The sequence below is a fragment of the Bubalus kerabau genome, chromosome X, assembly GCF_029407905.1.
Source record: "Bubalus kerabau isolate K-KA32 ecotype Philippines breed swamp buffalo chromosome X, PCC_UOA_SB_1v2, whole genome shotgun sequence".
In the NCBI taxonomy this organism is placed as follows: Eukaryota; Metazoa; Chordata; class Mammalia; order Artiodactyla; family Bovidae; genus Bubalus; species Bubalus kerabau.
In genome coordinates, this window is record NC_073647.1 from 40,534,032 (window position 1) to 40,548,811 (window position 14,780).

Genomic DNA, 14,780 nt, shown 5'->3' on the forward strand with positions numbered 1-14,780 from the left:
CAAAGAGGGGGGTTTTGTTATAAACATGGATTGAAATTAGATAGATTTCAGTTTTTCTTCAATTTTCTATTTATGTGATTCTTTATGTGACCTTAGACAACCAGTCTTCCCCTTCTGTGTGGATTAGGTCAAATGCCTGAAAAAAAATGGGCAAATGTTAGAAGACCCCTTGCTCAGCATTAATTACACGAGCCAGCATTAGTCAAGTGGGTCCCCAGAGGCACAGGACTCACAGAGTCCTGGGCTTACATCCTTGCTCACGGCCCAGGAACTTGTGACCTTGAGCTAAGCCTTTCACTTTTCTAAAACTCACATGTGTGCTCAGTCATATCCGACTCTTTGCAACCCCATGGACCATAACCCACCAGGCTCCCCTGTCCATGTAATTTCCCAGGCAAGAATACTTGAGTGGGTTGCCATTTCCTCCTCCAGGGGATCTTTCTGAGCCAAGGATCAAACCTGCGTCTCCTGCACTGGCACGCAGATTCCATGCCACTACGCCACCTGGTAAACCCCAAACTCACATACATCATCTGTAAAACAGGACTTGTGATGGCTTCATGCCTTCTCCCACCCTGGATTTTGGGGAGAATCAAAAAGTAAGATATACGAACATGCTATGGAAACTCCAAAATTGAGAGGTTATAATTGCATTGTTCTCCTCTCTCACGAGGAAAGTTGTTGTTGCTGTGTGTGTGTGTGTGTGTGAATTTTTGCACTCTTAGAGTGTGGTTTCTCAGAACAGATACTGTGTTTCTTAGCCATAGGAGATGTAGTGCTTCTGAAGCCTAAGAGAAAGAGAGAGACTCTCATCAGCATGCAGTCTGGATATGGAAGAACATGCTGCAGCTGCCAGTAATTTATAACTATTCTCCCATTTTACAGATGAGGAAAGTGAAACTCAAATAAATGTTTCAAGTCAAGGACACAACTCATAAGGAGCAAGATCCAACCTAAATTCAGGTCTTATGAATTTTTAGTCCAGTCTTCTTTTCACTAAAAGAACTCCAGAGGAAATTTGGGTTACATTTGAGTGCTAAAAGGATGAGACTGGGTATAAAACATTTTGGTCAGTTTCACTTTGAAAGGTAAACTGTGAAAAGAGAATGCATTCCTATTTCAAGGACCACTTGAGGTTGTATATCTTAACTACAGAAACACAAAGTTAGAACTGAGCATGAGGAAAAGGGCAGACCAGTGGCCTCTAATATTTTTTTCCTTAGAAAAGAAATGACCATCCCTGAAAAACAAAAAAAGATGACTGTTAGCAGAAGTGAGGAAATCAAGATTCTGTTTTCTGGCTTTCAGAGACATTTCATCAAGGAGATTTTTAACTGTATGGAAGCAAACACCTTACCTAAGATCACACTGCTGACCTCAGACAGGAAAAACCACCTCAACTTTCAGCTTAGGCCGGGATCTCCAATTTCAATGACAAAGCTGAGCCTGTGGCTGGGGGCTCTTCCTCAGTCTATGAGCAGATAAACTGGATCTAAGTTAAACAGTGAATTTGATTCAAATTCGCCTCAGTAGGTATGTATGATTCAACACTGCACAGAAAAGTAGTCAGAATGGATTGCTTTACCAGAATGGAATATTGACGAATTTCTCAGAAATCTTTGTGTACAAGAGGTAACCAAGTTTCTATGTCAACATACACCAGGAGCAAGGCAGCCTTGGGGGGGAAATGACTCCAGCGCCATCTAGTGCACATGCAGTTGGAGTAAATGTTCTTGAAATGAGAAGTACTCACAAGTGCCATCTAGTGACTCAGGGAAAAAGTACTCCCAGGACAAGAGAATTTATTAATAGCTAGAGTGTTATCCTTTGTGAACTAAAAGCTAAATAAAATTGATTTAATTGAAATCTCTCATAGATAGGAATTAAGTTGCATTTCCAATTGAAACGTATTAAAACATATCTCCTTTGGGTTTTCTCTGAGAAAACAGCCTTATCAGACCTCCCGCTCCAAGTCCATTCTCCAAAATACAACCTTCTCCACTGAGCTCCCCAGCACTTTGCTCATGTCTTCCACCCTCTCTACTCACAACATAGACAGCAGCCAGATGAGGTTTTCTAAAAATATAATCCAAGTCATGTCATCACCATGCTCAAAACTCCCTGAGTTTCTCATGTCGGTCAAAGTACAAGTCAAATTCCTAACCAATCCTTACATCATTAAGGCCCCAAAGACCTCTCTGAAATATCTGCCACACTTTCTCACTTTACCACACAGTTCCAGCCACGCTGGTATTCTTACAATATCTGGAACACATCAGACATGCTTCTGCCTTAGATTTGTTGATCTTTTCCCTCTGCCTCAATGAATGTACTTAATGTGCTCAGTCACTTAAGTTGTGTCTGACTCTTTGCGACCCCATGGACTGTAGCCCACCAGGCTCCTCTGTCCATGGGATTCTCTGGGCAAGAATACTGGAGTGGGTGGCCATGCCCTCCTCCAGGGGATCTTTCTGACCCAGGGATCAAATCTGCGCCTCTTCCATCTCCTGCATTAGCAGGTGGGTTCTTTACCACTAGTGCCACCTGGGAAGCCCAAATGTACTTATGTGAAATAAAATTGAATTGGGAAAGACTGGCTTTCAGAAAAGAGAGATGGTACAGTATAGTGGTTAAGAGCATGGGCATGGGTGTCATGGTTAAGTCATGGACCCACTCCACACTAGCTGTGTGACTTTGAATAAGTATTCAAACTCCCTGATTCTCAGTTTCCACATCTGAAAAAAAAAGAATGATAATAAAAGCTATTATTATATTTAATATATAATATATATATTGGGGTCTGCCCTGGTGGCTCAGAGGTTATATATATTATATATAATATTGAAAGCTATTAGAATGCTGGGGCAAGAATTGGCTGCTAAAAGGCTGGTTCCTAGCAGAGGCCAGGCACATAAAAGAAGTTCCCTAAATATTGCCTTGCTGCTATTATTAAGGTGGAAAAATGCAGGCTGATGATGGTTTAGTCAGATGGTGCTTTACTGGCATGAAGAATTGGACCCAATGTGTATTTCAAAGAATGTAGCCAAAGCTGCTCAGTCTGAGACCCTGCACATTTCCCACAGGAAGACAGACATGGCCTGCCCTTCAAATCAGAGAAGGTATGAAGGAATCACAGCAAAACAGTAACCCTGCAGGACCCTATGGGGCCATCTTGGGACAGGCCTTCCCTGTATCCTCTGCTTTAACTCCTCTCTGAGGCACTAGGATAATACTATTTGAAGCAAACTTCCTCTGATGTTTTGCAAATGTGAAAACCCCCCACCAAAGGGAAGATGTTAACTACTTGATTGCCAGGAGCCCACAGCCCCTGGCCTCCTGGATCCTAGGGAGGCTTATACCCTGTAACACTGCCCTATTCCCTTACCATCAGCCAAACAGAATTGTGCATGATCTGATTGTTTACCCTGAGACACCGCCCCCCCACCCCCGACCCCACCACCACCGCCTCACCTGACAACTCCAGCATTTCCATTTGTTTGGCCTCACTGTGTGTCAGGCACACAAACTTGTGTTAACTAAACCAGGTGGCCAAAGATCTCACCAAGCAGGAATGCTGGGCCCACATTCTCATCATGAAAGATAAACAGAATGCTTAAATGATTACTCTTATCTCAAGACACAGAAGGATGGGAGAGGGAGATGTGGCTTAGCAACAGCACATGCAGAGACTGCAGGAATGTTAGTTATCTGCAAGTTCAGTAGAAACTAGGAGGGCAGCATGACTGCCAGAGGGTTCATCTGCTCCTGGAGTGCATTAGCAAGAGCACCAGGATCAGAACAAGAGCTGGGCTGGCTCTATCCTCCCTGGATAGCTGAAGTGGTGGGCTCATTCCTGGGCAGCACCCTTTAAGGAGACACGTCTAAAGAGAGTAGTGACTCAGATGGGGAAGGAATGACAGACATGGGAAACAGTTCACAGGCCTTGGGATGTTTAAGCTGAAAGTGTGCAGACCTGAGAGCACTGCCTTCAAATCCACACAGGGCTGTCATGTGAGACAAGAAACAAACTTAATTCTGCTCCTTTTTCTGGATAGCTTCACTCAACAAATCCCATGGACTTAGAAAAGTCCCAGGGAGACAGATTCAGACTTGAACAAGGAAATCTCCCATTTAAAATCGCTTCTGTATGTGGAGTTGCTTTGTGATATAGTCAGTGCCTTATCACCATAGACTGGCCAGGAGATCTTGGTATGGAGAATACTGCAGACGCTGTCCAAGCCTTCTGGCAAAGTTGAGCTAATCACAAAGCTTCAAATCCTGAGAGTCTAGGAGATGCCTGACAAGGAACCAGACAATCTTGATCTAGAGATGCCAGAGTTGGGTATGGATTGAAAGTGAGAGATGCAGAGAAGTCAAGCAAAGACTTAGAAACGCAGTAAGAAAATGAGAAAAGTTTGAGGTGCAAGCTGTTTGTTGCTAAGCAGAGTAGGAGATAAGACATGATGTCAGCATTGTCTGAGTCTTTATGTCTCCTCTTTGTCAGTAAGGCTCAGGGCCCAGAGCCTTTCCCTGGGTGAAATCTGGACTCCCAGGTAGCCAACCTGAGTCAGTTTTCTCTATTTTACATGTGGCAGAGGATGAGATGGTTAGGTAGCATCACTGACTCAATAGACATGAATTTGAGTAAACTCTGGGAGATAGTGGAGGACAGAAGAGTCTGGCATGCTGCAGTCCCTAGGGTTGCAAAGAGTCAGACACAACTTAGCTGCTGATCAACAACAACAATGCCCAATCCATTTCCAAGTTGGCAAATTCATAACCTACACTAGTGTTTTGGTCTTTGCTCTTCAGTTCTGGTTAGTTGTTCAGCCTGGGAAGGTCCCAAGAGGCCGTGATACTCACACTTGATGAGAGGATTTAAATCATCCAAGTGAATGGGGTAGGAAGGAGGTCCCAGCAGAGACAGAACCAGCAGCTAAAGTTCAAACACTTCCACAAGTATAGAGGATCTCAGGCTGCTATAGCAAATTACTGTAGACTGGGTGGCTTAAACAATGTTTATTTCACACAGTTCTGGAGGCTGAGAAGTCTAAGATCAAGGTGCTAAGAGATCCAGTGTCTAGTGAACAACCACTTCCTGGCCTGCAGATGGCCAGATTCTTTTTTCACACAGCAGACAGACATCTCTCTAGTGTCTCCTTTTATAAAGGGATCCATCCCACTCCTAAGGACTCATGACCTAACTACCTCCCAAAGGCCCCAGTTCCAATACCATCATATGGGGGCTGAAAAGTTCTACCTAAGATTTTTGGGAGGACACACATTTATAGTTCATAACACAGAGCATAAAGCACAAGGCAGGGGAGATGCTCAAGATAAGGAGATGCCTACATAGCAGATCTAATCTAATGATGCAACATAAATGTTACCATTAAACCAAAAAATCTTGTCTTTTAACACGGATAACTACAATGGCCTTAACTTAAAATAACTAGATGTTGACATTTAAATCCCCTTGTCAATTTGAAAGGGAACAAATCTATCTCTCCTGGTTTGGCATCTCCTGAAGGGGCAAGGTTTGCTGATTATGGTGCAAAATTCAGCAAGCATCAGACCATTTTTCATGGGTTTGTTTACAAGGCCCACCTTTTATCCAATGACCCTAGAAGACTAAAATATTATAGGCTCAGAAAGTGTCCATTGATCTTATGAGTTAAACAATGTTGAGATGTAACCACTTAGGACTGAGGTGACTCGTGGCGCCTCATTGTGTTTGTTAGAGCAGATTAGCGTCTGTCGCTCTCCTGAAGTAGCACAGGAAATGGATGTTCGGTAATAACCAGAGACATGGCTTCATGATGTCCACTTAGCCCCAAAAAGCAGAGGCACATGATGGGAAGATTTCCAAATGTGAGCTTTGACATATTCGGACTCAATCACAACTTTGCCGTGAGACCCCCCAGTCCCAGAGCATCCATCAGATAAGTGTCTGTGTGAACTCTGCACACAGCTAAGGAGCCAGTTCAGGCTCTCTCCCTCTCTTTGACCTAGTTTTCTGGGTCTCATCTAACAACAAACTCCTTTTTATCATGATCAGTGTGGGTGAGAACACCCAAAGCACGAAGCTAAGTCTTTGGACACATGGGCATGATGCCTTGCTTTAAGAAAAGCAAATATAGTATGGATGGCCCCAAACTGCCCACTGAAAATATATAGTTTTTTTAAAAATTCATTAGCTTTGCAAAAAATATATACAACAGGCTCTTTGCAGTTAAATTATGCACAAATCTATAAATATTTGCAGAATATGCATAAATAAGTTTATTACATAAAAGGAGGTACATAAAAAGAGAGCAATTAAACAGTAGCCCTGGAGGAGAAAAGGGAAGCATTCATTCTTGTCAGCTGTACTTTCAGGCTAGCTCCACTTTGCAAATGTAAACCCACCAGATCACACAGAACCCTGGCCAGAATTAGGGGTACATGATATCAGGGAGAGTTTAGAAATCATCTATTACATTGTATATTGGTTCAGTTCAGTTGCTCAGCCGTGTCTGACTCTTTGCAACCCCATGGACTACAGCCTCCCTGTCTATCACCAACTCCTGGGGTTTACCCAAACTCATGTCCACTGAGGCGGTGATGCCATCTAACCATCTCATGCTCTGTCGTTCCCTTCTCCTCCTGCCCCCAATCCCTCCCAGCATCAAGGTCTTTTTCAATGAGTCAACTCTTCATATCAGGTGGCCAAGTACTGGAGTTTCAGCTTCAACATCAGTCCTTCCAATGAACGCTCAGGACTGATCTCCTTTAGGATGGACTGGTTGCATCTCCTTAGAGACCAAGGGATTTATAAGAGTCTTCTCCAACACCACAATTCAAAAGCATCAATTCTTCCATGCTCAGCTTTATCTGTAGTCCAATTCTCACATCCATACATGACTACTGGAGAAACCATAACCTTGACTAGATAGACATTTGTTTGCAAAGTAATGTCTCTGCTTTTTAATATGCTGTCTAAGTTGGTCATAGCTTTTCTTCCAAGGAGCAACTGTTTTTTTAATTTCATGGCTGCAGTCACCATCTGCAGTGATTTTCGAGACCAAAAAAAAATAAAGTCTGCCACTGTTTCCACTGTTTCCTCATCTATTTGCCATGAACTGATGAGACCAGATGCCATGATCTTAGTTTTCTGAATGTTGAGCTTTAAGCCAACTTTTTCACTCTCCACTTTCACTTTCATCAAGAGGCTCTTTAGTTCTTCTTCACCTTATGCCATAAGGGCAGTGGCATCTGCATATCTGAGGTTATTGATATTTCTCCCAGCAATCTTGATTCCAGCTTGTGCTTCATCCAGCCTGGCATTTTGCATGATGTGCTACACATATAAGTTAATTAAGCAGGGTAAGACAATATACAGCCTTGACGTACTTCATTTCCTATTTGTAACCAGTCCGTTGTTCCATGTCCAGTTCTAACTCTTGCTTCCTGACCTGCATACAGATTTCTCAAGAGGCAGGTCAGGTGGTCTGGTATTCCCATCTCTTGAAGAATTTTCCACAGTTTACTGTGATCCACACAGTCAAAGGCTTTGGCATAGTCAATAAAGCAGAAATAGATGTTTTTCTGGAACATCTTGCTTTTTCGATGATCCAGTGGATGTTGGCAATTTGATCTCTGGTTCCTCTGCCTTTTCTAAAACCAGCTTGAACATCTGGAAGTTCACCATTCACATATTGTTGAAGCCTGGCTTGGAGAAGTTTGAGCATTACTTTGCTTGCATGTGAGATGAGTGCAATTGTGCGGTAGTCTGAGCATTCTTTGGCATTGGCTTTCTTTGGGATTGAAATGAAAACGGACCTTTTCTAGTCGTGTGGCCACTGCTGAGTTTTCCAAATTTGCTGGCATAATGAGTGCAGCACTTGCACAGCATCATATTTCAGGATTTGAAATAGCTCAACTGGAATTCCATCACCTCCACGAGCTTTGTTCACAGTGATGCTTCCTAAGGCCCACTTGACTTCACATTCCAGGATGTCTGGCTCTAGCTGAGTGTGAGTGATCACACCATCATGATTATCTGGGTCATGAAGATCTTTTTTGTACAGTTCTTCTGTGTATTCTTGCCACCTCTTCTTAATATCTTCTGCTTCTGTTAGGTCCATACCATTTCTGGCCTTTACTGTGCCCATCTTTGCATGACACGTTCCCTTTGTATCTCTAATTTTCTTGAAGCTATCTCTAGTCTTTCCCATTCTATTGTTTCCCTCTATTTCTTTGCATTGGTCGCTGAGGAAGGCTTTCTTATCTCTCCTTGCTATTCTTTGGAACTCTGCATTCAAATGGGTATATCTTTCCTTTTCTCCTTTGCTTTTCATTTCTCTTCTTTTCACAGCTATTTGTAAGGCCTCCTCAGACAGCCGTTTTGTTTTTTGCATTTCTTTTTCTTGGGGATGGTCTTGATCCCTGTCTCCTATACAATGTCACAAACCTCCATCCATAGTTCATCAGGCACTCTGTCTATCAGATCTAGTCCCTTAAATCTATTTCTCACTTCCACTGTATAATCGTAAGGGATTTGATTTAGGTCATACCTGAGTGTTCTAGTGGTTTTTCCTACTTTCTTCAATTTAAGTCTGTATATGGCAATAAAGAGTTCATGATCTGAGCCACAGTCAGCTCCTGGTCTTGTTTTTTCTGACTGTATAGAACTTCTCCATCTTTGGTTGCAAAGAATATAATCAATCTGGTTTCAGTGTTGACTATCTGGTGATGTCCATGTGTAGAGTCTTCTCTTGTGTTGTTGGAAGAGGGTGTTTGCTATGACCAGTGCATTATCTTGGCAAAACTCTATTAGCCTTTGCCCGGCTTCATTCTGTACTCCAAGGCCAAATTTTCCTCTTACTCTGGGTGTTTCTTGACTTCCTACTTCTGCATTCCAGTCCCCTATAATGAAAAAGACGTCTTTTGGGGGTGTTAGTTCTAGAAGGTCTTGTAGGTCTTCATACAACTGTTCAACTTCAGCTTCTTCAGCATTACTGGTCGGGGCATAGACTTGGATTACTGTGATATTGAATGGTTTGCCGTGAAAAGAGCAGAGATCATTCTGTCATATATTGGTTAATGAGGAAAAATATATGTTATTTATATAAACACATGGATGCTCCAATGGGTGACTCACATTTTATTCTTCAGAAAGTTGTTAACAAAATTCAGACATTGAATTGTTAGGCTGTCATTTTATTTCAATCAACTCAATACACTTTTGACCAATTATTAACTATAAGACACTCTGCTAAGCGCTACGTGAGATAGAAAGATGAACAAGACACAGCCTTGGCTGCTGTAGCACTCACGACATGAAGAAAATAAGAATGTCAACATCACTTACAACACAAGGCCAGTAAAGAGCTTTCACATTATGCCTTGAGTAACAGGGAGTCATTGAAGTCCTTTAAGCAGAGCAGTGATGACACTCAGGTTTCATTTTAAAGAGATCACTCCTCAGTGTGAATAGTGGGCTGTAGGAATAGCAAGAATGTGAATACAGAAACCCATTAGAAGGTGTTGCAGTGGGCCACAGGAGCAATAATGCTGGTCTAGACCACCACAATGGAGATTGAAAGCAAGACATGCTAATGATGTCATGCATGCAAAATCCATCTGATCTTGCAGACTTGATCCAGAAGACAACTATGCTTGAGAAGGAAAAGAGGTCTCTCAGATGAGCATGTGGGCACTTGGAGAAATGGGATGGCTATCAACAGACACTGAAGCAGAGAAAGCAGTGCAAATTTAGGATGTAGCAGAAGGTGATGAGAGGGCTCATAGATGTTTCCCCAGATTTTTTTTCATGGAATAGATACTGATTCTAGCCTGAGTTTTCATAATGTTAAGAAAGCAATCTGTTTACAGAATCTTCTGGCCAATTTAGTGGAAAGAGATCACCAGTGCAGGTTACCTGGAATATGCAGAGTGACACATGAATGAGTTGGAAAGATAACTACATCTGAGAAAGTGGATATTCTTCTGGTCAACATCCTCAGATGCTTAGGAGTCCAAGAACTGGGAACTGGGTTCAGAGCTCAGTAAAATAAAATATTCATCCCATGGTCACCTTTCAGAAAAGTATCAAAAGATATTTTAACAGGACCAAGACTCAATCCTAATGACTTCCTTTTACGGCAGCTGAACTATGTTGTCTTTTCATACAGAATATCTAGAGACCAGATAGATGATGGTAAAATCTACAGAACCTGCAAATTTCTAAATACCACAAGAAAGGGAAAAGCTTTTAAATACTGGGCCTTCAAGACACTGTTTTCTCCTCACACTTTCATTCCTCTGACTCCTCAGAAAGCCTACTAAAGGCCACCTCCATGGTTAAATGCAAAACACTCCTCATGACTGCATTCAAAGATGATTTGTCAGATGACAAAATTCCCACTGTCCGTTTTATCTTGATATCCATTCTGACAGAGACTTGAATATGTGGGTTAAAGTTCCAGGAAATGATAAGTAGCCTCAAAATCATGGAGTGATGTAATACGAATCCACTGATTCATTCATACATTCATCTAGGGAAAGCATGTTACCCCAGTGATCCCAGGCTTTGGCATCAGACAGACAAAACCTTAGAAGTATCTACCTCCTGGTTTTGTGACATCAGCCAAGACACTTCTTGTATTCTAATTTCCTCATTTGGTAAATGGAGGTGATTTGGTAGATGGAGGTGATACAGATACAGAAGATTGGGCTTCCCCAGTGGCTCAGTGGTAAAGAATCTGCCGCCAATGGAGGTGACACGGGTTTGATCCCTGGTCCAGGGAGTTTCCACATGCCATGGAGCAAGCTAGTGTACCACAGCTGCAGAGCCTACACGCTGCAACCACTGAAGCCTGCAGGCCCTAGAGCCTGTGACCCACACAAGAGAAGCCACAGCAATGAGAAGCCCACACACCACAACTAGAGAGTAGCCTCTGCTTACCACAACTAGAGAAATGTCTGCGCAGTAACAAAACCCAGGGCAGCCAAAAATAAATAATTAAATTAAAAATACTTTTAAAAATACACAAGATTAAATGACAGACTGCAAGTAAATAATTTAGTGTGGTACCTGGCACAGAGTAGACAGGCAATGACCAGTGGGCTTAACTCTCATTCAATAAATGTTTCTGGAGCACATGCCACATGTAAGACAATGCACTGGATGGTGCAGAGAAATGAAGAGACCCCCTGCTCTCCAAAAGCCTGCAACTGGAAACTGGAATTTGAATAAAGAAGGCCCATGAGGCTTCTTCATAATAAGGCAGACATATTTATGTTGACTTGGCTTTCTTTTCCCACCAATACTGCTGAACACATCATGCCTTCTCTAGGACAGCAGTTCTTATTCTGGACTATTACACTCTAATCACTACCACATGATTCAGGAGAAAAAGAGATTTCAGAAGAAAAATAAAATATTGGTGAATTAGTCATCTTCATCTACTCCCAAGAAATAGCATGGTACATTTCTACATTTTGAAATGTAAGATTCGAGTCATTAACATAAAATGCATTTTGAGAAGCCCTCTTCTGTGAGCAATTACTGCAGCACTTGTAGAATGACTTCAGTGCTTAATTATTTTAAATAAATGTGCATATGTCCAACTGAGTGAAACAGGTACAAGCCATCTCAAACCACTTACAAAACTGAGATCTGATTCTTGGAGAACATATTTGAATAATGAGTTTAGATTTTGCCTTAAAGGTCCCAAAACAAATATTTCCAAGGGAGGCCTTCTTACACTTTAACTATGAAATAAAGAGACATATCCAGAGAAGAGAGAACTCTATTTCCAGACAATCAAGTTCCAAGCAAAAGAAAAAAAAAACTCATTTGCTTAAATCAAATGTTTTCAAATAACTGGGTTTTTCATTCTTTCAACTTTTGGGGAATAAAGTCAGTTTATTGGTGGAAATATCATAATATTTCCTGGTTTCTAAATCTAATGTCCAGGTGGTATTTCTCCAAAATGTGCAGAGAAAAAAATTACTCAAGACAGAAGAAGCTTTCTACCATAACTTGATCTTGCATTCTTACAGATTGAAAGGGTTTGTTAGTGGTGTTCAGGTTTTAGTTTTGTATATGGTAGAAACTTCTTGTATTTTCTAATCAAGCTATGCTGCAGTCAGATGATTGCAGATCTACTCCCAAATGACTGCTCGTTAATATAAACTATTTTGTGCCTAAGACTATCCTGGTGCATATAATTTTAAACGTAATCTTCTAATCACTACCTAGTTACATGCTAACAAGTGCGGGCTCTCATCAGAGGGAAGGCTCAAATTGATATGACAGAGTCAGTTTAAAAACAGAGCAGAGTCCTAAAGACATAAATTGAGTCTTCACCATAGACTATGAAAAGTAGCAGAAGTGTTCAGTCTCCAGAGCACCTTCTTGAATTTTGCAGGTTTAAAAATAATAACATTGAACCTGAAACTTTCCACTCCACTGGGTTAACCAAAAACTTATTTCATGCATTAAGCCATTTGTATGTATTTTATAATGCAATTTTAAACCAGGTTCCAGGGCGGTCCTAAGATGGAGGAGGAATAGGATGGCGAGACCAATTTCTCCCCAACAAATTCATCGAAAGATCATTTGAACACTGAGCAAATTCCACAAAACAACTTCTGAATGCTGGTGCAGGACACCAGGCACCCAGAAAGCCAGCCAATTCTCTTTGAAAGGAGGTAGGACATAATAAAAAAGATAAAAAGAGAGACAAAAAAGTTAGGGACAAAGACCTGTCCCAAGGAGGGAGTCATAAAGGAGAAGTTTCCAAACACCAAGAAACCCTCTCACTGGCGGGTCTGTGGGGAGTTTTGGAATCTCAGAGGGCAACATAACCGGGAAGAAGAAGAAGAAGAAAAAAAAAAAAAAAACCAACAGACTAAGCGCCTAACCGCAACTCCCAGCAGAGAAGTAGCCCAGACGCTCGTATCCACCAGTGGCGAGCAGGGGCTGAACAGGGAGACGCGGGCTGCATTGCTTAGGGTAAGGACCGGGCCTGAATGCCCTGAGGACAATTTGAAGGACCTAACGTGAGATAGCAACCCAAACTGTGGGATAGCCAGAGTGAGAGAAAAAAAAAGAGAGAGAGAGAGAACTTTCCCGTGAAAGCTCTAAGGTACAGCTTGGGCCACTCACAGAACAAAGGATTGAGCAAATACCAGAGGAGAGCTAGCGGGTTGCTGACCGGCCCCTCCCCTCGCCGGAGGAAGAGAGGCAGGCAGGCAACAGCCAGAGCCAGAAGGCGAGAGGCAATCTTGGCCCCAGAGATGGCATCCTCCACCAAACTGTGAGCAGGCTCCTAGTTGCTAACCAAGTCTTCCTGGGATCCTGGGCGGTTGACATCCACCAGGAGGATTGCAGCCTGAGATCAGCTCCCCAGAGGAGACACACAGCACACCTGAGAAGGAGCTCTCACTGCGCACACAGAAAACCGAGCAGCTGGGACTGGGGAGGTGATAAAATGCACCGCCCACCTGGGAGAGTGCGCTCGCAAAACACCTGGTCACCTGAGCTGCTCAGACCAGGGAAGGGCACAAAACACAGGCCCAATCAAGTCTGTGCCTTTGTGCTGTACCCAAGAACCTGAAACTGAGCCACTTAGTCCTGGGAAATTCATGCAATCCAGGGCATGAAAGTTCCCTTGCAGAGCAACCTGGAGCCTGAGCAGTGTAGACCGGCAAAGCACATACACCATAAGCGGGGGCAAACCCAGTGTAGTCCATACACTGCGAGCACTCCCCACACACACCAGTGATATTTCTTTATAGTGTTCCTCCCTCCCCACAGCACAACTGAACAAGTGAGCCTAAATAAGTGACCACCTTTGCCCCCTTGTGTCAGGGTGGAAATTAGACACTGAAGAGAACTGTAGATGGAGGAAACCAAAATAAACAAAGAAGATAGAACCACTTTGGAAGTGACAGGTGCAACAGATTAAAACCCTGTAGTTAGCACTGACTACATTGGAAGGGGCCTATAGACCTTGAGAAATATAAGATGGAACAAGGAACTATCTGAAACTGAACTGACCGCACACTGCCCTCAACAGCTCCATAGAAATTCCTAGATATATTTTACTATTATCATTTATTAATTTTTAAATTTCTTTTTATTTTTAAGCTCTTTATTACTCCTTTAATTTTCATTCTTATAACCTACTATTACCTTACAAAAAAAACACCCTATTTTTAAGCAAATTTCATATATTATTTATAATTCTTCTGATCATGTTTTTTTTTTAATATTGTATTTTTGAAAGTCTAACATCTACTCGAGATTTTTAATCTTTGCTTTTTGGTATTTGTTATCAATTTTGTACCTTTAAGAAACCAATTGTCAGTACCCATTTTTACTTAGGAGTGTGATTACTGACTTGATTGCTCTCTCCCCCTTTTGACTCTCCTTTTTCTCCCCCAGATCTATATCTCCTTCCTCCCCCTTCTCTTCTGTACCCAACTGTGTGAATCTCTTTGGGTGTTCTGGGCTCTGGAAAACACTTAGGGAACTGATTACTGGCTAGATCTGTCTCTCTCCTTTTGACTCCCCCTTTTCTCCTCCTGGATCTCCTCCTCTATCTCCTCCCTCCCCCTTCTCTTCTTTATGTAACTCCATGAACCTCTCTGAGTGTTCCAGACTGTGGACAGCAAATAGGGAATTGATTACTGGTTAGAGTCCTCTCACCACTTTTGATTCCCCCTCTTCTCCTCCTGATCACCTCTATCTCCCTCCTTCCCTTCTCTTCTCCATGTAACTGTGAACT

General features: G+C 42.3%; 1 long non-coding RNA gene across 1 annotated transcript in view; it reads right to left on the minus strand.

Annotated features, from left to right (window-relative positions):
- Window positions 1-8,236: 8,236 nt before the first annotated feature.
- Window positions 8,237-14,780, minus strand: part of LOC129639502 (uncharacterized) — a 107,125-nt gene continuing 100,581 nt past the window's right edge. The window contains exon 3 of the long non-coding RNA XR_008708439.1: window positions 8,237-9,067. This is a non-coding gene — a long non-coding RNA (uncharacterized LOC129639502). The remainder of the gene's footprint in view (window positions 9,068-14,780) is intronic.